Source organism: Lichenostomus cassidix, chromosome 1 (genome assembly GCF_008360975.1).
Source record: "Lichenostomus cassidix isolate B80296 chromosome 1, HeHo_3.0, whole genome shotgun sequence".
Classification (NCBI taxonomy): domain Eukaryota; kingdom Metazoa; phylum Chordata; class Aves; order Passeriformes; family Meliphagidae; genus Lichenostomus; species Lichenostomus cassidix.
The window spans coordinates 13,413,861-13,435,103 of record NC_139479.1 but is presented as its reverse complement, the minus strand read 5'-3'; the positions used below and the strand labels follow the sequence as shown (position 1 = coordinate 13,435,103).

Sequence of the window (21,243 nt, the reverse complement as noted above, 5' to 3'; positions counted from 1 at the left end):
AACAGAGCTTTTACCAATAGCCTGAGAGTTTTCAGGGATCCTGACTGTAAGTCTCTTGGAGATTTCCCATTCTGTCCCCTTTGGCAGAGGCAGAGACATTTGTGCCACAGTGGCACAAACCACACTCATGCACCTAAGTTTTCTGTAGGTTTGGGCTTGTTTGTTTGCTCTGTTGCTTTGGGGTTTTTGTTGGTTTTGGGTTGGTTTGTTTGTTTTTTGGGGTTTTTTTTTGGGAGCGTTGGTTTTGTTTTGTTTTTGGTTTTGTTTTTTGTTTTGTTTTGTTTTGGTTTTTTTTTTTGTATGACACCCATCAGCAGTAACAAGCCTTGTGTCACAAGAAAACGTTTTGGAATACATGGTAGTTTTTAAGTGTGAATTAGTAACAGATGTATATGTTGCCTCATTTATTTTTTTTAATGATGTGAGATTTCAAAGCAAACTGAAGAATTCTATGTGGCTTTCTATAAATCCATGCCTCATCCTCCCTGGAATTTAATCTATTTACTTTCCTCTGTGCTGCTTAGCATAAAAGCATCTTTAGAGTTGAACAAATGCAAGCAAATTTTGATCTTAGATGTTTTGCTAAGAGCAGGGCAGAGACAGATAAAAAATTAGCAGTGCAGATCATGCTATGAATGATACATTTCAAATATCTTTCCAGATCAATCATGTCTCTTGTATACTTTGGACACACAAGACAACACAAAGAGGTAATCTCAGTCTCTCGACATAACTTCTTGGCATATTTCTATTTGTTTCTTTACAATCCACTTCTGAAACTCATTCAAATTCAATAAAGGTCACTTCTTCTGCTTGACCAGGTTATTCCTTTTCTTTCTGACAATAGCAGTCTATGCAGAAAACTTTAAATGCAAGATTTATCTAAAAAATAAAGATGAATCAACTCTTCCAGCATTAGCACCTTTATTTTGCTCCTGTTAAAACGGGCTTAGGTATTTTTTTTCCTTCTCTCTTCTTGAAACCTCAGCATAGCTTTCACTTCCTTATGATTCATATAATTCAGAAATTGGTTATGAAATGTTTTATTGCTTCAGTTAAAATAACTTCTCCCTACTGAAGAAGCAGGAGTCCAGGTGCAGAAAAACTTGCAAATATGCAGGCATGCTCTCCTATTAGATAATATTTTAATTTATAGAGTTTACATTTTCGTCACAGTTGCTGGCTAATGAATCATTTGGAAACCAGACATACTTGGCTTGAATCAATACCTTTGTTGCAAATATCCTCCTACTAATTCAGCCAGTAATTTTCAGTGGATGTAATGTTCATGACTGATTTGCTTTGCATGCCGAGGCCAGTTATCTATGTTAAATGCACTGGATTTCTTCTTTGAGCAAAAGATTGAAATGTTTTATGCAGAACAGTAAGGAATAATGAACTTCAGGTATCAGATTTGGATCTGTACCTGCAGTTTGGTAGATTACTGAGACATAGTTACTAGCCCATGACAGTGGTATGAATAGTTGTGATTAATCAATATTTTATTAGTCAGAGAGAGCCCAGGTCTTATTCATGAGGATATGCACACACTAATTATTTCATAATTTACCATATATGATAGGTTTAAGCCATAAAGTCATGGTAAAGGAACAAACTAGTTCTTCACAGGATGTCTGTCTCATTCAATGGACTAAAACAGACTGTGTTCACTTATGGGCAATTATTCAGCATTTTGTTTTCCCTTTATTGCTCAGTGCATATTCCACACCATATTTATTGCACACAATACAGTCTTATTTTCAAGACAGATTCACTCAAGTCTTCAAAGCTTTTATATGGCTTTCATACCTAGTTTTGAAGCCCAATAGATGTTTCCATAGGCCTTCAACTTGTCTTTATGGAAGATTTTCACCAATGTGGACCTAAAATAACAAGAGATACAAATCATTCTGTAGAATTGACTTCTGCTCGTAGTTATTTCCCAATCTTTTAAAGTTTGTGCCATCTGAAAACAATACCAGCAAGGATTCCTACTTTCTTCCATGTGATAGGTGAGACTATTAGAAAGCACCAAGCTAAAAGCAGGTGTTTGGGTAATCTGACTGTTGACAATCCTTTTGGGAGGTGACTTTTCTCCATTAATCCTGAAATTTGATATGTATCATTCAGTCAGTTTAACTATCCATTAATAAAAGGTTAAATTTTATTTAATGTAATGCTATTACATTAAGCAAATAGATCAAATGCTTTTAGAAATCTGTTGATATCCTTTCTGCCAATAATAACCTCATCTGACAGAGAATTTTTTGAGACATATTGCCTTTGAAAAACAAATTATAAGCTACAATTTTTATTGAGATTCTTGTCAAAGTGATGACATAAACATGGTTGAAAAAAACTCAAAAGAAAATCTAAAGTTTAAAAGGTGTGAAAATGAAGTTTAAAAGCTATTGAAATATTTATTTTTATTTTGTCTCCATACCCCTAAAAGTTATTTTCTAGTGCTGTTTTTCCAGAAAAATGGACATTTTATGCTCTTTCTGCAACCAGCTAAAATGGAGGATTTATGATCAGTTTTGAGAAATTTTATGAAAAAAACCTCCTAAATATCCATGCAAAAATAGGCAATTTTGCCTCAAAAGGTCAAACAAAAAAAAAAGATAATGGATCTACTCAATTATGTATTAACAGACCTAGTCAACAAAGTAATTTGCAAGCGTCCTTTAAGTATTATTGGTTGCTAGGGCTCACCTAGTTTATCAAGAACTGACTCAGATAAAGGAAAACAGCAATTTTCAGTCTCCTAAGCTATTCTAAGATGCCATTTGTTTACTTCTTTTCTGACATGAATATATGCAGTTGGCCTTGAGTGATATCTGTCTGGAACCTTTATCAAGGTCAACACTGAACCTCAACTTTGGGCACTGCAGTGCCTGATCTCAGGCCTGAGAAGGAATGGGAAGACTTTACCTTATTACAGAAATGGTGTCCATCTGCCTGCTCCTGAGACCTCAGTCCTGATCCTTATCTGCCTCTTTCCTAAGCCAAAGAAAACCCTCCTGCTCCTACATTTCAAAGAGTGGTCATACCAGCCTCCTTGGATAGCACATGGAACAAGGGGAGCAGGAGCAGCAGACTGCTGGTTTATGCGACATGCAACAGGAAGTTTAGGGAAATGATTGCTTTCTTCCATTGGTTTATGTGCCTGCTGTACCTACTGGCACTTTTACTGCATCACCAACTGCAACACGAACACAGCAACGATGATTATAGCCTCTTAAATCTGATTTGTAGTGGCTAAATCCAATTCTATTTAATTTGAAGATTTTATCTGAGTTTTTACTTGCTATCCAGAGACTCAAGGAGCAGAAAATGGCTTACCATTAATTATGAATATCTGTGAGAAACAGAAATCCAATGACAAATTGTGCTGCCAACCCCCCTTGATGCCTAGTACACATTGGTCATGCTTATTTTGTTCCCACAGAGTGGCTTGTCTGTCATACTCCTATCAGCTCCTTTTATGATCGCTTTTGGGTTTATTTAATTTTTGATTAGCTCATGTTTTAGATCATTAGTTCAACAAATAACCTGTAGCCCGGTGACAGATAATCTGTGTTGAGTGAGTATCATTCAACCAAGTCCTGACAATTCCCCCTGATTTAGTTTTTAATAGTAATTTTAAACACTTTAGAGAAAAAGTTAAATGAACATGAAAATTGTTCTCAGTTTCAAATTTTGTATATCCATCATCTATTAGACACCCACTCTGGGCTCCACCATGCTAATCAATCATTTTGGGTAAGTTACTATATTTGCATTCCATAAAGAGATAAAAACACTTTCATTTTTCAAGTGCTATTGTACCTGTTATTCTTTCTTGTATGCACAGCCAATGACCATAGGAATAGGTTAATACCAATTTCTGTTTAAAAATTGACCTTTGGATGCCATTAATTTATTGATTTTTAAGTTTCCATACAGTTTAAGTTGCACAAATGGATTTTAAATCACCTACTGACCTATGTTTCTCCTCTAAAGTCCTCCAATTTTCTGGGAAAGAATTGGATTTGGGGCAGCAGAGTCTTAATGGAAAGAATTTGTTTGGGTATTGTTCAAAAGTACAATATTGTTCAAAAGCAAAGAACAATGTCCTCCATCAGCACAGATGGCCTATGGAGGAAAATCAGCTAATTGTAACAGCAGAGAAATGGTTATCTCATTAGGGAAATTTAAAAAGAATCTGAGTAGGTATTTACAGGCTCGTAATGTTATGTTCTATAGTTTCTTATCAAAACTGAGAGGAAAGAATAGGAGGAATATTGAGAAAGGGGGAAGTATTCAAAGGCTGCCTGACACTAAGGTCCATGTCCTGATTATAGAATCCATGTGATTATAGAATCAGAGAACAATTTAGGATGCAAAAGACCTCTAAAATCATTCAGTCCAACCATTAACTTAACAATGTCAAGTCCACCATGAAACCATGTCTTCAAGTGCCACATCTACTTATCTTTTAAATACCTTCAGGAATAGTGACTCAGCTACTTCCCTGGGCAGCCTGTTTTGATGATTGGCAACCCTTTCCATGAAGATGTTTTTCCTAATCTCAACCTCCCCTGGCACAAGTGAGGCTGTTTCCTCTTGTCCTATCACTTGTGCTTTGGGAGAAGGGACAAACCCTGCCTCACCAGATGTCAGGTAGTTGAAAAGAATGAGGAGGTCCCCCTTGAGCCTCCTTTTCTCTGGGATAAACACCCCCAGCTCCCTCAGCTGATACTCATAAGACTTGTGCTCCAAACCCTTCCCCAGCTCACTTGCCCTTCTCTGGACAAACTTCAGCACCTCAATGTCTTTCTAGTCATGAGGAGCCCAGAACTGGTCTGATGGTGCATCCTGCCCCCTCCTACTCCTTTCCAGGCTGCAGTGTGATCTGAATTCTGTTTGGTTTTGTTGTTGCCTTTCTTTCCCTTTTTGTGCCTTTGTTGTACTTTGTAAGTAGAGTGAATCTTAACAACAAATCTGCTGTGCTTTGTAGTTTAATATTAAATCTGACTTTTGCTCATACCCTTGTTGGTGATTTTTGGGCAATCTCAAGCACACACATTTGCAAAAACAGGGCATGGGATTTGAGGTGCAGCATCACCAGTGCTGAGCACAGGGGAGAATCACTGCCCCGGTCCTGCTGGCCACACTATTGCTGGTACAGCCCAGGACACCACTGCCTTCTGGCCACACTATTGCTGGTACAGCCCAGGACACCACTGGCCTTCTTGGCCACCTGGGCACACCCTGGCCCACATTCAGCTGCTGTGGTCCAGCACCCCTAGGTTCTTCTCCATTGGACACCCTTCCAACCACTCTTCCCCCAGCCTGGAGCAATACCTGGGGTTGTTGAGACCCAAGTGCAGGACCTGGCACTTGGCCTTCTTGAATCTTACTCAATTTGCCTTGGCCCATTGATCGAGTCTGTACAGATCCCTGCCTACTCTGGAGATATAAGTTCTATTTTCCTTGAATACTGTTGTTTTTCCCATTTCAGTGGCTCTATGGAGATGGACAGAGAGGGCAGAGCTCAAGACAGAGCACCACCATCAAGTTGCAACAGGGGCATCTGTATCTATGCATTTTATATATACATATATATAAACCCAAATAAAACATACAGAATAGATATAATAGATACAGCATGCATACAAATTTCACAGGTAAAGCCATGTGCTGTGTTGCCGTTGAGCCGCTAGCAGAGACAAGAATCCAGTTCTCAGTGGCAAGAAGGAAAAGGCCTTTATTGTTTTGATTTCATCATATATATAGAGTTTTCAAAAGTCACCCAGATTGGTCAGTCAAAAACCTCCCCCTAGGCCTGATTGGCCAGGTCCGCACCGTCCAAGTCTTGGGACACTGTTTTTAATAACATCCAAACCTTATCTTTATTTATAAAACACAAAAAGATTTCTCATGGGAAAGACCTGTGCTAGCCACAGTGCTGCATGAATGTATGTTCCCACACCCTGTGCTAGATGCTGGCCAGCTCAGTGAGCTTCTCTAAATGGCAATCAAAAATCAAGCACAAAGATGGGCTAAGTACTTCAGATTACTAGGCATGCTCATGCTGCAAGCCAAAGCAGAGAGAAGTCATGAAAATCACTAGTTCTCAATTCTTGGCTTCCTGTCTTTCATCTGAGACAGGTTTATTTCTTTTGACCATGTACACTGGCTTAGTGTGTGCTTGCACATCAGCTAGGGGCACAACTCAGCAGGTGTTAGTAGGACTGCCATGAACGAGTGTAGTATTGAAAGGTCATTCACTCAACCACTTAATGAGCCCTCAGCTCATGTCCAGAGACTGATGGCAAAGATGCACTGACACTCTTACTGAGAATAAGAGATCACTACTTCACAATGCTTGCCACCACGCTGTGCCGTTCCCAGAGCTGTGCCATAGCCCACAGGATAATGATTTGCAGATCTAAGGCTCAGGTAGTCCAGTGTACAAAGGCCCTGCAGAACTGAGACAAATCCTGGAGACCACCAAGCCCAATAGAATGCCCTACAGCAGAGGGTCTTGATGATCTCAGAGGTCTTTTCCAACCTAAGTGATTCTGTCATCACAGCTGCACAGTTTCAGCACTATGATGAATACTTCTCTGGTGAAAGAGTCTTGTTTTAAACACCAAAGAGAAGTTTCTGTTTCCCAACTTTAAGCCCCCACCCACTGATGATAAACAATCCAAATGGATGTGTGCATGGCTGGATGAAGAACAAGTGATTCAATTCAAAGTGTGGCATGACACGTATGTACATTAAAGTGGGGTGAATCAGGACAAGGGAATACTCTGATGCTATTACTAGTCAGCTTCTACTTTTGTGAAAATTTTTCAGAAGCAAAAAACATCCTCCCAAAATTGAAAAAAAGATATTTTCATGTCATTGCAGTCATTGTGTCAAGACAATTTTATTTTATTTTCTTGCATGTTTTCATAAACTTGCTTGTTCATGCAAGTCAACACTGTAATTTCAAGTGGCATAATATTTAGGTGAAGATTTCAAAATCCTTAAAAGGTTGCATCTTAAGAACAGGATACTCAATGGAGATTGTTTTGTTTGAAAGCTTGACTTCTTAACAGCAGTTATTTCTCAGTCTTGCCTTAAAATGTATGAGTTGTGCATGATTAGTGAATTCATATACATCTTCCTTGAATAATCTTTGTTCTTCTAAACCTGCAGAGCAAATTTAGTGGCTTTTCAGTGCTAAAAGACCAAAGAGCTGTCTTTCTTCCCAATTTCCTTTCATTGTTTTTTACTGTCACTGGAAGTGGAAGACAAACCATTAGAGATGGCAAATCTCCTTGTGAGGCATATTTAGTTTAAGATGTATTTCTCTTGCAAGAAAGACACAGAAAAACATCTTCTGAGAGACACTGAAAAAAGAATCAAAAAACCCTGTTATAAATCACCAAAGGCAAGTGCAATCTTTTGAAAATTCCATGGGAGAAGTGATATGCTCATGCAAAAATTTCTTATTGAACTCAGGGCTCAACAATATTATCTGCTCCTGCTCAAAAAATGACAAGGGCATGCCCCAAATTCACACAGTTACAAAGTCAATGTTCTTAGGCAAAACACTTTTTCTGAATGGAGGAAATTTGTTGTGTGTGTCAGATTTTGAATGCTCAAGGGATACCAGTCATGATATCCATTATTATTAGCCAATAAATCCTCCTGTTACTCCTCAGGGAATTTCAGCAAAAGGCTGGAGAACTATTCTGACAGAGGGAATGCCTCAATGTAATGAAAAAATGTTTGAATTATCAACCTCCTGGCCATTGCACCATATGGGAAGCATTGCTTGGGTAACAGCTGTCTAATTTAGCTGTATGTTACATGAATGAAGTCAATGATCACAGGTTAAACATCAAATTATGTATGATGTAATATTTAGCAACACCCAGACTAAGAAAGACTGGTTAAAAAGTAAATAGTCATAATGTCCAAGTATGTGAAACAAAACAACTACAATTACATCTAGGCATCTAATGATAGAATTTTGCAGAAATGGCATCATGTGTTTTACTCCCACTGGTAAAATATGGCTGGAGAGCAGAGAGCAGAGTGAGTTCAACATAGGATATCAACTGGATATGTATTAGGTACATATACATACAGGTACATATACATAGTTTCTCAAACTATATTCTGGTTTATGCCTTAATTAGATACCTAAACATCAATGTCCACATTAAATATTTTCTAAGTTTCTATTGCATGTCCAGAAATTCAGATTTTCCTTGGGAAATCAAGAGCAGGAATAGTTTCCTCTTAAAAAAAACCCCACAGGTGATTCTTAGTGAATGCTAAGTACAAGACTTTTCAAAGGAAAACAAACTGATAACCTACAAGGTGTAACTCTTTGTTTTACAGAAAACACTATAGCAACTTTTCTGGTTTATAAGATCCTGACACAAGAACTGCAAAATGCTCCACATCTGATCTTGTTTTAAGCTGTGTGTAGATTTGAAAATTCCTTGGCAATATTTTATATGTTACCAAAAATCATGAGGAAAGGTAACTCAAATCTGTATCTTCAAACTGATTCTGATCTCACACTGACTTTGCATCAATAGAACTCAGTTGGTATCAATTATATTACTTTGCTGATTTGTACTGATACCAATTCAATCAGGAAGGCTCACAATAAGTAGATTGTGAATGACTGGATATCATGTGCTCTCCCTTTTGCTTTCCACTAGAGGTACTAAATCAATTTTCTAAAGTGTCATATATCTTTATAACTGTGGATTTTTGTCTCCATTAGCTCCAATTATTCTTGTTTCCCTGCCTGTCATTTTTCTTGAATCCTTCACAAGCATTATTGCAGTGGCAAATTACCGTTGCCCTTTGTCAACTTTAAAATTAGCGTAAATGTTTATGGCATTGTTATATGGTGGTACTGTGATAAAATCTGGACATTAACAGAGGCTGGGAGATGCTGCACCAGGCAGGGAATTGCAGACTGAAGCCAGAGTTCAGAGCAAGTCTGAGTAGAGCATGTTCAGAACACCTTGGTAGTGTTTCCCCAGCTCTGGGCCCATCAAAACTGGAAGCTGTTGGGAGGTTTACTGGAATCATGGACAAGAGATAAATAAAAATACATCTTTTCTTCATATTAGACTGAAAAAAAAGTTACAGAAAGTAGGTCAAGAGTAAAGAATAAGAGACTTTGGATAAAACCATTGAAGAGAGACTTGTTGGCCATCACTCTCAGTCCTATGTGGTCTGTACTGTTATCAGCTGATTGACTCTGCTACCTGTTGATTATGAATTTTCAAATTTTTTCTGCTACCTTATGCCAGCTGACTGTTGTACCTCATTTATAGCTAACTTCTGGTCTGCACAGTATATCTTCTCCTGCCAAATAATTTTGTTTCACTTCTGCTTGTGCTTACACCTTTAATGTCAGTTGAATTTGTCATACCTTTGTTATGAGGTGGATCTCTTTTGCCATGCAAGTCCTGTAACCCTTTCTGATCCTGGCACTTAATTAATTAACACCCTCAGAGTGGTGCTGGGTTTGAACCTACTGAAGTCAGCACCAGAAGATGCACCACTGTGGTGGTCAGGGATCAGAGCTGACCACCTGACTTGGAGAGGCTGCAAAGCAGTCATGGCCAGCCTGACACATTTGTTGAGAGTTTGCAGTAGCAGTATCTAGCATTCTGCCAGAGACCTGCTAGAGTCCAGGGTTTTTTTCTAGATACTCATCTGCTAGAGTAAAGATTAAATCTCCACAGTGTCCATCTCTTCTTGTAAAAAGTGTGAGTCACCAAGAGATCAGTCCTTTTACCAAGCAAGGAGGCCTTTCACTACACTTAGTGCTCCAGAAGATGATTTGGAAAGCACAAAAGAAAATCTACAGACACAGACCCTTTTTCACTTTGGTACTCAAAGACAGATAGCTGCAGACAAGCCACAGAGAGGGCTGTGCTGAAGCCCATGTGGGCTTATCCTCAGTCTCAAGCAGCAGTGGTCTAGCCAGGCAAAACAGCACTGATACAAAACCGGCAAAAGAGCCAACTTTCTGCTGTTTGAAGTATCCAAAATTCATAAACTAAGTGACAGAAATGAAACCAAATGCTACATAGCAATGCCTTAAAAATAGGGGAGAAAAACCATTTTACATTCATGACATTGAAGCAGATGGGGTCCCATTCTCTGATAAGGGGTTCACTTTTATGAGCTGACCTTGAACTCAGTGCACCCTCTCACAAAAGCACCCATTCAGTGACTTCAGTTCCCCATCTGGGCTGTGGGAATGAATAATCCCCCCTCTTTTCCTCAGTGTCATGTGCCAGCCAAAGCAGCTCATGAAAGAAAATAAATACATGAACATTCAAGCATACATGAGAGAATAGAAGTTTTATTATCACAGAGCCAAATGTAGCTTCACATGGCACAAGCAACAAAAGTCCTCTGGTGAAACTCTGAGAATCTGCTGCCAAATTCTTCTGTATGTTCAAGAGTTGCAGTGGGATTTACAGGCTCAGCCTGAGTGTGATTGCCTGGCACAGGTACCACTTCTTCCCATGCCTGTTTAATGATGATACCCAGGCCCTCCAGCCTGCAAGGCTCCAATATTTGTGTCTCATTGCTACAATGAGGAACAAGCACAAACAAATAAAAGATTCATGCAGGAACCCTGAACAGCTGTAGGCTGTCCTCCCTGGTAAAAATGACATTTCTGGTCATTCCATTTGTGGCAGTTTTTACTTTTGATGTAAAAGATACACCTTACACCCAGAATCTGTTTTTGACAGAGGGAGGAGCAACATCATAATGTTTCCCTCAGGGGCATCACTTGATCACCATTAAGGAAACAATTTTCCTTGTGTCAGGTCTGAGGCCATTGTAAGAAATGCTTGGAGCAACAGAATTCAAGATACGAAAATGTAAAATAGAGGCCAACCTCCCAGTGTGAGGAGCGTGTGTGAATTGAAGAGCTAGGGGATGCTGGGTAAAGCTGTGATGTCTGACTGACCTGCCTACTCCTGGCCAGCCCTTCAGACCTACTGTTCAGGAAGCTCTGCACTAGCCATTGCCTTCACACTTGGGATGGGGAGATCTCAGCTCTGGGGCAGATATACACCTGTCTCATAAAGACCCTGGCCAAGACCTTTGTGGGCATAAAAAATTATAAGCCAAAACTCCTTTTTTTTTTTCCTTTTTGGGTGATATTTCCCCTGCAGATTTCCCACTTTTATGGAGATGGTGAGAATTGTTACAGGTGGATGAAACCTCAGAAAATAGTCCTCAGAGGTGCAGCTCCCTCAAGACCCGTGTAACATAGCAGACTCTGGAAACATATCCCCTTTCTCCAGAGAAACATGGAAATAGGCATCACCTGCACTGTGGGAGGTGCTCACTTTGAGAAGGAGCCCCTGCAAAGGAGTTAGTTAATACAGCTCCTGGTGTTTGTCAGCATTTACAGGGTGGTGTTTTCTATTGCAGCTGAACCCAAACTGCACCTGTAATTTACTCAGCTGTCCCAGAATGGCTGTTGATGGGCAGGAAAGAAGAAAGGCCTGCAGGTAGTTCAGATGGGCAGTAAAAAGGGAAGAATAATTCTCATAAACATCTGCTGGTAAACACATAATTCAGACTGAAGCTCATTTTTAGGCCTTTCATAATTCAGAAAACCCCCATATTGGAGACTTTGAGCTAAGACAAGTGTCCTGCACTTACATATTTTTATTATACAGAGAAAGCACTTCAGCTGAATACAAGAAAATTTGAGAAACCAGAAATGCAACAGAAATGCCAGCGGGCACACTCTTTAACCACCCTGTAAAAGCAGAAAAAGAACTACTACCTAATTTCTGTACTATTTGTTTTAATTCAAACAATAAATAAAACCCCACCGATTTATGGTTCAGATAGTCCACTTGTTCTTCCTGAAAGCAGCCACTTCAGTGAACAGATTTATAAAAAAGTCTAATCATTATAACTTTCTGAACCCTTGCAGCTTCTGATCTATTAGTGGTCTTGGCTGTGCAATAGGAAGTATATTCTGTCTGTGGTTAATGACCTTTGGTTCCTGCTCTGATAAAAGCTACAGAAAAAAAATCAGCGCTACCCATTCACCCCTAATATTTGCACAAATCATCTTTGCCTAGAAAGGAAATGCTCTTTTATTCTGTTCTGTGTTTCCCTAACTTCATCAGGAAATGAGAAGTACTGCCTTTGCTGGCAGCACCAATTAAATAAGCAGTTTTGTGGAAAATTACACAGCATCCTACATTTTTAATCCAGTTGCATGAAGCTACTGTCCTGTGGTGATCCCCAGCATGGATCTGCTGTTTTGTAAGAGCAGACAGTGGCAGAGCTGATCTGCTGGAGGCACTATATATGATAATTGCATACAGGTTAAGTGTTTTGTAAATTAGCAGTGCTTCATCATCCACTTTCTTTTTTACTGCCCGTTCAGGTTGGCATACCAAGTGTGCTGAAGGTGACTTGTCTAATCTGCAGCAGCTGGAACATCCTGCCATCCCCACAAAATGATTTCCTGCCATTTTCAAATGAAGCTTATGGAGATGGCTGTTGTTCCATCAGAAGTGACACATGGCACCATGGATTTTGCCAAGGAGCTGTGGCTTTATGTGAATCACTTGCTGAAAGAGCATCTGGGCTTAGGGGGCTGTTTTGGGTTCAGAACAGCACCTTCAGGTGTTTCTCTCTGGACTTCTGAAATCCACCTCCATCCTTCCCCAGGTCTCCCCAGCACTGCTGTGCTGAGAATTACCTCTCTGCACTGGCAGGAAAACCCACACAGTGGCTCTCCTGGCTGACATTTCCCTGGACCTCCAGCGTGTGTTTCAGTGAGCTAATGCAAGATGCATGCTCTCTCCAGGTGTCTAAGGTAACAGACAGAGATTATGTCAAGTGCTTGGTAAGAGGCATTTTCCATTTGCAACATTCAACTTCATTTAGCTGCAATGCATGAAAAAATTGACCCACGTGGGTCTTAATCTAGCCATTTAATTGTACCCCTGAAGTGTGAATGCGATGAGCATCATGGATTTTGGCACTGCTGACATTTCTTTTAAGCAGATGACAGTTTGAAAGGATGGGAGAGCATCCTTTTATCACTGCAACAGATAAATGCACTACAGAGTGACAGAAACAGCTTTACACACTGGTAAGTGGCAGAAGAGAAAGTGGTGGGGGAAAAGGCACAAAAGGCAAGACAAATTTAAATAAAAAATGAAGCATGAAACACACAAGTGTTCTTAAAGCCTCTCTGATGAATTCACACTGTGAATAACTGGTGCAGTTGACCAACAATTGTCATCAAGAAAATTACAAGGCTTTTAAAGCTTCCTTGGAAGTGTCTATTAAACAGTGGATCTTGGACATGTACAGTGGCAAAGCTGAAGGGAGACAAGGACCTTTGGTAAAGAACAAGAAGGGTGGCTGTGACAGGGCAGGCTCTCGTGTTCCAAGTGAGATCCTCTCCCACATCAATGTTTTAAAAAAGCATTTTGTTTGCTGGCCTGAGAGGCTCAATCCTTGCACAAAGCCAGTACAGTCCTTGCTGGAATAGGAAGACCTAGGAATTTTCTAGTAATAGATGTTTTTCATGATCAGAAGCAATATTTTCCAAAAGTGGGCTGTGGTAGAAGCAGACAGGAATGGGTAAGGAAAAGTTCTGGATGGGGATCACCAGGACTGTATATAACATGAAACCTGTGATTTTAAGGGTCTTGAGTTGCAGTGGGAAATTGCCAAAAGAATCTTTTTCTGAGAATATTTATGATTTTCAGCAACACATTTTTGTCATTGACAATATGTTTTCTCATGCCCCCAAATTATCTGAGTAGCTACCACCTAGCGAGAAATTCAGTTGAGACTGAAGTGTGGAAGACACAGACACCTATTGAGTCACCTGAAACTGGGCAGCTGAATTCCCATATTTACCAACCTAGATAAGCAAAATTAGCTGCCAGCTCAGGAAGATCTTTGGACTGAGAATCCATTGTAACCTTTCCTATCTTCGGTTCTGTAATTGCAGATTGCTTCCTTGTTGTGTACTTTCAGGGTGTGAAAACAGAGTTTAAATGCAAATAATGGTAATTCAATTACATGCAAGCACCTGTCTAGCATATATGTATGTTAGCTTATCGCTGGCTATCACCTATCTGTCAGATAACTTGGAAGAGTGAGAAAATCTATTCCTAATGGAGCAATAGGCTTCCAAAAAGCATTAACATGGGACTCTAGAAACAGTAAATGTGAAAAATGCCATCTGCATTTTAAAAAGTGTTTGGGGTTTTTTGTAAGAAGTTTGTTCGAGGAAGTGATAAATATAAGGACACAATTCTTACAAATGCAAAATAATTTCCTCACCCATTTTATCAATATTTTATTCCTCCCTATCCCCTAAGACCCTAAGCCTCTGGAGAGAGAAACAGAAATACTAACAACATTAATCTATCAGACATGTAATTGGAGGGGATCTTTCTTCTCTCTTGCCACAGATAATAAATTATAGAAGTTTTTGGGAACCTAATTATGTCACTGAGGAAACTCTAACATGACAATATGAATGTTTTCTTCAAGCTAACATGATTTTGTGAAACCATTATTTTATTTAAAAAGTACTGCAGAACTCAACTCTGGTCTATTTTTAAAATGATAGATTAAACAGAAAATCTGTAATTAAATACCATCCTGGTTGCTTTGCCACAAAAAGACAAAAGACCAAATGTCAATTTGAAATTAAACTCATATAGAAGCTGAGCAAACAATGAGGGGATGCATCACTAAGCAAATTATAGCAGTGCAGATATATGGCAGATATCCTGATTAGCTTTTATTTATAGTTGTTAAACCACTAGGCAAATGCAATTACATCATATTGTGTTTCATGACAATACTTTTGAAGAACTTGAGGCAATAAAAGCATGTAAGTTTATGCTCACTATGTATCCACGAAGACTTAATGGCTGCTTAATAAGGATTTGAAGCAGTTGCAAGAAAGGCCTTAGCATTGTGATACTCAGTGCTGCAAACCCTCAAGTTCCTGTACTCCAGAGCAGGAGTCAGTGATGCTGTGCCAGCCCAGCCAAGGCTGTGCTTCCTTCCTGCTCAGTGCTCTCACAGCATCCACAGCACCATCTCACCAAGCAAGGAGGTACTCAAACCAGTCCAGAGGGAAAAACCAAGAGAAGGTTGCTGCTGGAAATTGTGAGACTGACTTGCAAATGTGGGCACTGTCTTGAGAATTGTCTCAAATTGTTATGTGCAGATAGCCTCAGGACCACCACCACAAGTGGAGATGCTCCTGTCTCCCAGGTCCAGCTGCTTCTGCCAGGTGAGACTGAAAGCCAGAAATCACCTTTTTTATGCAGGTTCTAAGCATATAAGAACAGACTTCCTCTGTTTTCTTGGTTCTCTACACCATAGCTTCCATCCTGAACTTTTTTCACCTGAGGAGGAAGGACTGATGCTCTCTTTTCACCATAGAAGCATATCTATACCAGTAGCAAATTAGATACCACCAAGGTAAGGTTCCAATTCTTTTCAGGGTCAGGACAAATTAGAATTTGCACCACCTGGTTTCTAAGAAGGTGCATTTGCAGCAAACCTAACACAAAATAAAAGCATCCATTGCCTCTGAGTCCTATCCTTCCTCTGAATGAATGGAAGGCTGCCAGTGCTACTTAGATGTTATTTGAGTATGCCAGCTAAGCCAGGCTCTTCAGGAGACTTTGGTGGGGGCACCTGTCAAATATGTAGATGGGCTTTTAGTTAAGTGTCCCCAAGATGGTGACATTTGTCAGTGTGTGCAATAGCAAAGCTCCAGGCAAGTGAACCTGCTATGGAAAACTAGGAGTTTAAGTGCCTTAAGAAGGGTGAGTAGGGTTTTCTTGGATCATGCTGTTGGAGTAAGGTGTGTTACATCTAAGTCATGCTTGATGTGACAATAGGTGATTTCAGATCTCACCCTAAAAGTTTTGCTGTGCCAGGGAGAAGACCTGTACTGGTGAGAACCTGAAGATGCTGAGTCCTGAATCATATTCTAAACTGGAGAAAAAACCTTTTGCAAGTTACTAGACCTCCTTTTTTATGTTAGGTGATAAAACACAGGCAGAATATGTAGGGACATACATCTCTGTGTGGAGCTTAGGAGCAATAATGGAAAAGTTCATGTTGAAACAAAGTCTTCTGCAGTTATGGATTTTAATTTTCTTTGTCTCACTCTCTTTTTAAAATTATTTTTTGTGGACTGTTAAAAACCTTAAAATGGAGGTACAACTCTCTGGACAGTATATTTAAGACTGTTCAAGATATATGCAATTCTCTCTGTTTCCTTCCAGAGAAATACAGTGCTCCCTCTCCCCGGGCTCCAGAGAACACCAGTACCAATCCTTTCAAAGAGCTCCTTGTAGCCTTTCTCCTCAATTTTTCCAAATTCTCTTAGCCAGGGGCACATTTTTTTCTGCATTCCTGTTGTTTTTATGACAGATGTATTCAGATAAATTTTTCATTTTCTCTTACATAGACCTACAGTTTGAAACCCTAAGGACATCCAAGTAAAATGTGAAAATAGCATGAGAATGAAGCTTCCAGACAGTCTTTCTTCAATCTGGGTAGAAATAGCAAGATTTTTTGCTCATTAGTCTACCTTTTCAAAGTCTTCTCCTTTTTTTGAAAGTGTTTTTGAGACAGAATCTAGCTTTTTTAAATTAGTTTTTCATTCCTGCCTTTGAAAAAATCCCATCCATCAGTGAATTCAAGTATAAATAGTGGACTCTATTTGAAGAGGTGGAAAACAACAAGATTTTAGAAGCGTTGTTGTATTTAATCCTTGTTCCACTGCTTGCTGGTGGATCAGGGACCTGGCCTCACAGCCTGACTTTTCTCATGGTCTCAGCACCTCCCACTGTTTGCAGGCACTGCTCTGACTGCCTCCATTCCTCCTCAGCTCCTCTCTGGCTTCCCTGATCTCAGCACCAGGGCTCCCCTTTAACACCTCTCTAACAGATACTGCATTGTCCAGCTGAATCCCTATTTACTATTTTGTTTGGCATCTTTTTTATAAATCCTTCAAAAAATCCTAACTTCAGGCTTTGTCTCCCTGGGTCTCCTATCCTTATCTGTGCTGAACACCTTCCCAGCACACCTTCCCAGCCTACAGAGACCTTTCAGGCTTGAATTAATCCTTTCCTCTGTCTGGGTTTGTACTTGCACACTTTCCTCACACTGTACCTTGGGAAGCTTTTCTTTTCTGCCTCATTCAGTGCAGAGAGATGCAATGTTTAGAGAGGAAGGAGGCCTGTATGGAAGTTTTTAAGCATGGATCAGAGCATTTAATGAAGGTAAATAATGAGAGGCAGAAAGAGCAGGAACCACCAGTCAAGCAAACTGAAAAAGCTAAAGAAAGTATTTTGTAAAGTCATACTCTGCTGCCTTTCTCCTTAAGCCCTTCCTTCTACATAGAACAGACAGCCCAATCTCAAAAACAAACCTCAAAAATAAAGAGAATTGCAAGAGGTGTGAAGACAAATCCCATTTTTCACAAACTTATACATAGCTGAGGGTCAGAGAGAGTGAGGCAGAAGGAGCTGTGGGAGCAGCAGAGACACCATGGTGACAAATGAGGTGGCGTTTGCTGGATGCCAGAATGATTCTCCTTGTCACAGTGTTTGCCAGTGATCAGGAGGCAGATGTGCCTCAAACAGATGCTTCCTGGGGACAGGGAATGAGACATTTATAGAACATTGGAAACACCTGAACAAAGGTTTGTCTGGGGGGGAGTAAAGTCAAACAGAAAGTGTCTCTGTGCTGAATTCCCTTCAGATCCAGCTCTGACAGATGCTGTGGGAATGGCATTCCTTCAACAATACAGGGACAGCATGCAAGGGTTTGTGCTCTAAGCTAAGCATGGACAAATCCAGGTCACTCTTCATTCTTACAATACTGCCACAGTTACTACTGCTACTACTACTAACATAATAATAAAACAGGTCCATCCCAGTCTGAGCATCATCAGATGATTTTTAAACCAGGGAAGTCTCCTGCTTGTGAAAGGTAATAAAAACACTCAATAATGATGTGGGATAACTTCCCTGACTATCTGCAGCCAACAAAAATGTAAATGTGATCACTACCTTGAATTCAAACCTGGAAAACTGCTAAAATGCCAAAAAGAAGTGAGCTCTTGCCTAATGACTAAAAGTTTGAGTCCTTTCTCCAAGTAATGAGTTTGGCAGTATTAGTGCAATGTGCTTCATATCCTTTGAAAAATAAACATTTCTGGTTTACATACAATCTAAATGAGCTTGGAACTAAAATAATTCTTCATTGGCTTCAAATTAGATGGATTGGCCATGTCTGAGCATTACTGCTGCTTAATTTAAGATGACATATTGGCCTGGTATTTCCATTTTTAATCTGGGAAGCTGTGTTTATAAATAAGACCTTTCATCTCAGGGACAGCAATTTAATTTTTTTTGAAAACTAGCAGAGATCTATTTAAACGGTGTCTTGCACACTGCTCAGGCTGGGTACCCTGAGAACATGTAAATTTGTCTTACTTATGATAAATGGAACCATTAATAACTCCAAAAAACTTCCATTTTCTGCTTCCTGCAGCTCTTCCTGCTGTGCAGCATTCAAGATAAAGTACTTTTTTGATGCTTTGATAGCACTGAGGAAGGTGTGCATTAGATTGACATCTTTCAAAATATTTCTGGCCTGACATTTTCATGTCATGTCTGTAAAGGAGGTTTATGCATACTGACAATACACAGGAATTTTTTTTCTCCCCAGTTACAAAATCAAAAGTTATCCTGAACAGTGCAGGAAATGTAGCCTGGAGATATTTCTAGGCCCATCTCTTCCAATTTTCTGATATTATCTATAAAATTGCTGCTACTTTGGCCACCAGGAACTGAAGCAGAGCAGTGGGTGGGTTCTATCTGCCTTCCTTGAGGGGCAACTTTGAAGCATGTGATAGCATCGAGCCCAGAACAAATACAGCAACCAGGGCCACTTTCTTTCCAAAAGAAATCCTACATTTTACACACTAGTGTGGAAGTTAGAGCACTGAGAAAACAAAGCACCTTGATCTCAAACCTTTTCCAGGATGAGAGTATCTCCAAAGGATGCTCCTCTGCACAACAAAGTTACAGGTCAAGCTGCGGTGAGGACAGAGGCAATTTTTATTTGGTCAAATTGCAGTTGAATCTGATGGGAAGAGACAATCCCAGGCACATCTGCTCCTGAACAAGGGATTTGCTACAGGGTATGTACAGGAGCAGCAGAATGCCCAGAGCCTGACTGTGATTCAAACTGGAAGGCATGGAAGACTTTGCTCATGAAGCAAAAGTGAACTCACCGATTTCATGAGACTCACAATGACACTGACCCCAGTAATCAACAGTCAGCACCAACATCAGAAGCAAATAAATCACTTGCTCCTGCACTTCTCAAATAACACCTCTCTGCTTGAAACAGCTGCAGCTGGGGTTCACCAACAACTCAAAAGCACATTCAAAGAACACCATTGAAACGTACATTGCTTGGGAGAGTGGAGTACAAAATAATCTTAGACAGGCAGAAAACAGCTATTCTTTTAGTTTGATAAGCTCTTTCCTAGCAGTTGGTCAGCACAGGCAAGGAGGAGTTGTATCCAAATCATGGTGGCAATGAAACCATCCCTGCACACTAAACATTTTCAGCACCTGCTGATGAAAGTTTTGCTTTTGGGGGACTCCCTTCTAAAATGAAGTAGCCCAATTACTCAGCATGCTGGAAATGCAGCTGAGTGGGAGCACATGGGATATAAAATAGAAGATGACTGGCCAGAGAATATAATTTTGTCTTGTGTACTGGAACCCACAGCAAGTATTCCACACGTTGGGACATAATGAAGGGCTGGTTTAGATCTGGAGTGAGCACTCTCAAAATCTGAGAATTAGCAAGTAACTTTGTGACTGGGAAAAGCTCTCTGGCAGCTTTGAAGTATATTGTCTTCTAAGGCTGTGGAAAACCTGTTGCAAAGAGGCTGTGTCCAGGGTTATTCTTGCTCTAGTGAGGAAGGGATCTCCTGTTTTCCTCTGTGCTTATATAAAGTCCCTTGCATGTAAAACATTGGAACTGTGGCTCACTGCAAAGCAGCCACAAACTTGCTGAGGGTTTTAGACAGACACTTTCAGCAGGCTTCATAAGAGGACCAGAAAAAGCTCAGCTAAAGCCAAACTGCCATGAAACATCCAATAAAGACTTCTCTTTCTGCAATGTGCAGGCAGCAGCAATGAGATCCCAGTCCAAGGGACCCTATATCAAGTTACAGCTGTGCCAAGGAACGAAATTGCTGCTGTCAGTTATTTGCAGTTAAAGCACAAGCACAGCTGGGGGAAATACCAAATGCTTTTACAGTGCCCTAATGACCATGAGTCAAGAACATTGTTTATGTTTGGCAAAAAACCAGCGTGAATCCAACAAGGTAAAGCAATGTGGCTGTCACCAGTCACCACCTGCTTTCCCCTGCTGAGCTGCCTGTCCTTGGGGAGCCCAAAGGCAAAGCTCAGGGGATGAGGCTCCCCAAGCCTGTGAGCAGCACCAAGCTGCCCTGCTCAGCTCTGTACTGTGCTGGTGCCTCTGCATTGTCAGCCACCATCCTCCCATGTCTCCCCTGCTGGCACCAAGAAGATGGGTATAAAATGTAGACCAAATGATTTTATATTATTCTTAATTTCTACAAACAGGAGGTTGATAAATTAGATTGTTGGATTTTGTTTGTAGCAGCTAAACAATCTCATAATGGCTGGAGAGCTAATGAAATGTACTTCAGTCCCTGAATTGAACTGGTATGTGATTTAATTTTCCCATACGTTCAAAAACTATATAATTATCAGGATTTCTTGTCAAAAAGTGTTTGAAAGACTGCTGAGACATCTAGAAGTGTTTATTCTTCTATTCTTCACATTGTTTTTCCTTTATAATAGGGGTCAGGATTCCTCTTGACCTTCTAAATTTGAATTCTTTTTTGTCTATAGATCACATTAATTTGAATCTAATAATTTAGATAGAACTTCATTGATGTCTGCTGTCAATTCATTTATGAGTTGCATTCACACAGTACAGAAAGCAAGTATACAGCAAATTATTTTTAATTTCTTCACTATACTAAATTATGGAAGGATTATTAGAATTCACCACAATTGGGCCAGGGATAAGAGTTCCTTCAGGGTTGAAATTTCAGATTGGCTTGCT

At 40.0% G+C, this 21,243-nt stretch overlaps 1 long non-coding RNA gene across 6 annotated transcripts in view; it reads right to left on the bottom strand.

Moving 5' to 3' along the window:
* The window catches only part of LOC146444219 (uncharacterized), a 299,825-nt gene that overhangs the window by 48,939 nt on the left and 229,643 nt on the right, over window positions 1–21,243 (bottom strand). Inside the window, exon 6 of one of the 6 annotated variants that reach the window (XR_014849726.1) lies at window positions 308–1,883. The exons of 4 other annotated variants lie outside the window; for them this stretch is intronic. This is a non-coding gene — a long non-coding RNA (uncharacterized LOC146444219). Of the gene's footprint in view, window positions 1–307; window positions 1,884–10,361; window positions 10,613–21,243 lie in introns of those variants that run through there. One more of the 6 variants, XR_014849727.1, reaches the window with a different exon arrangement.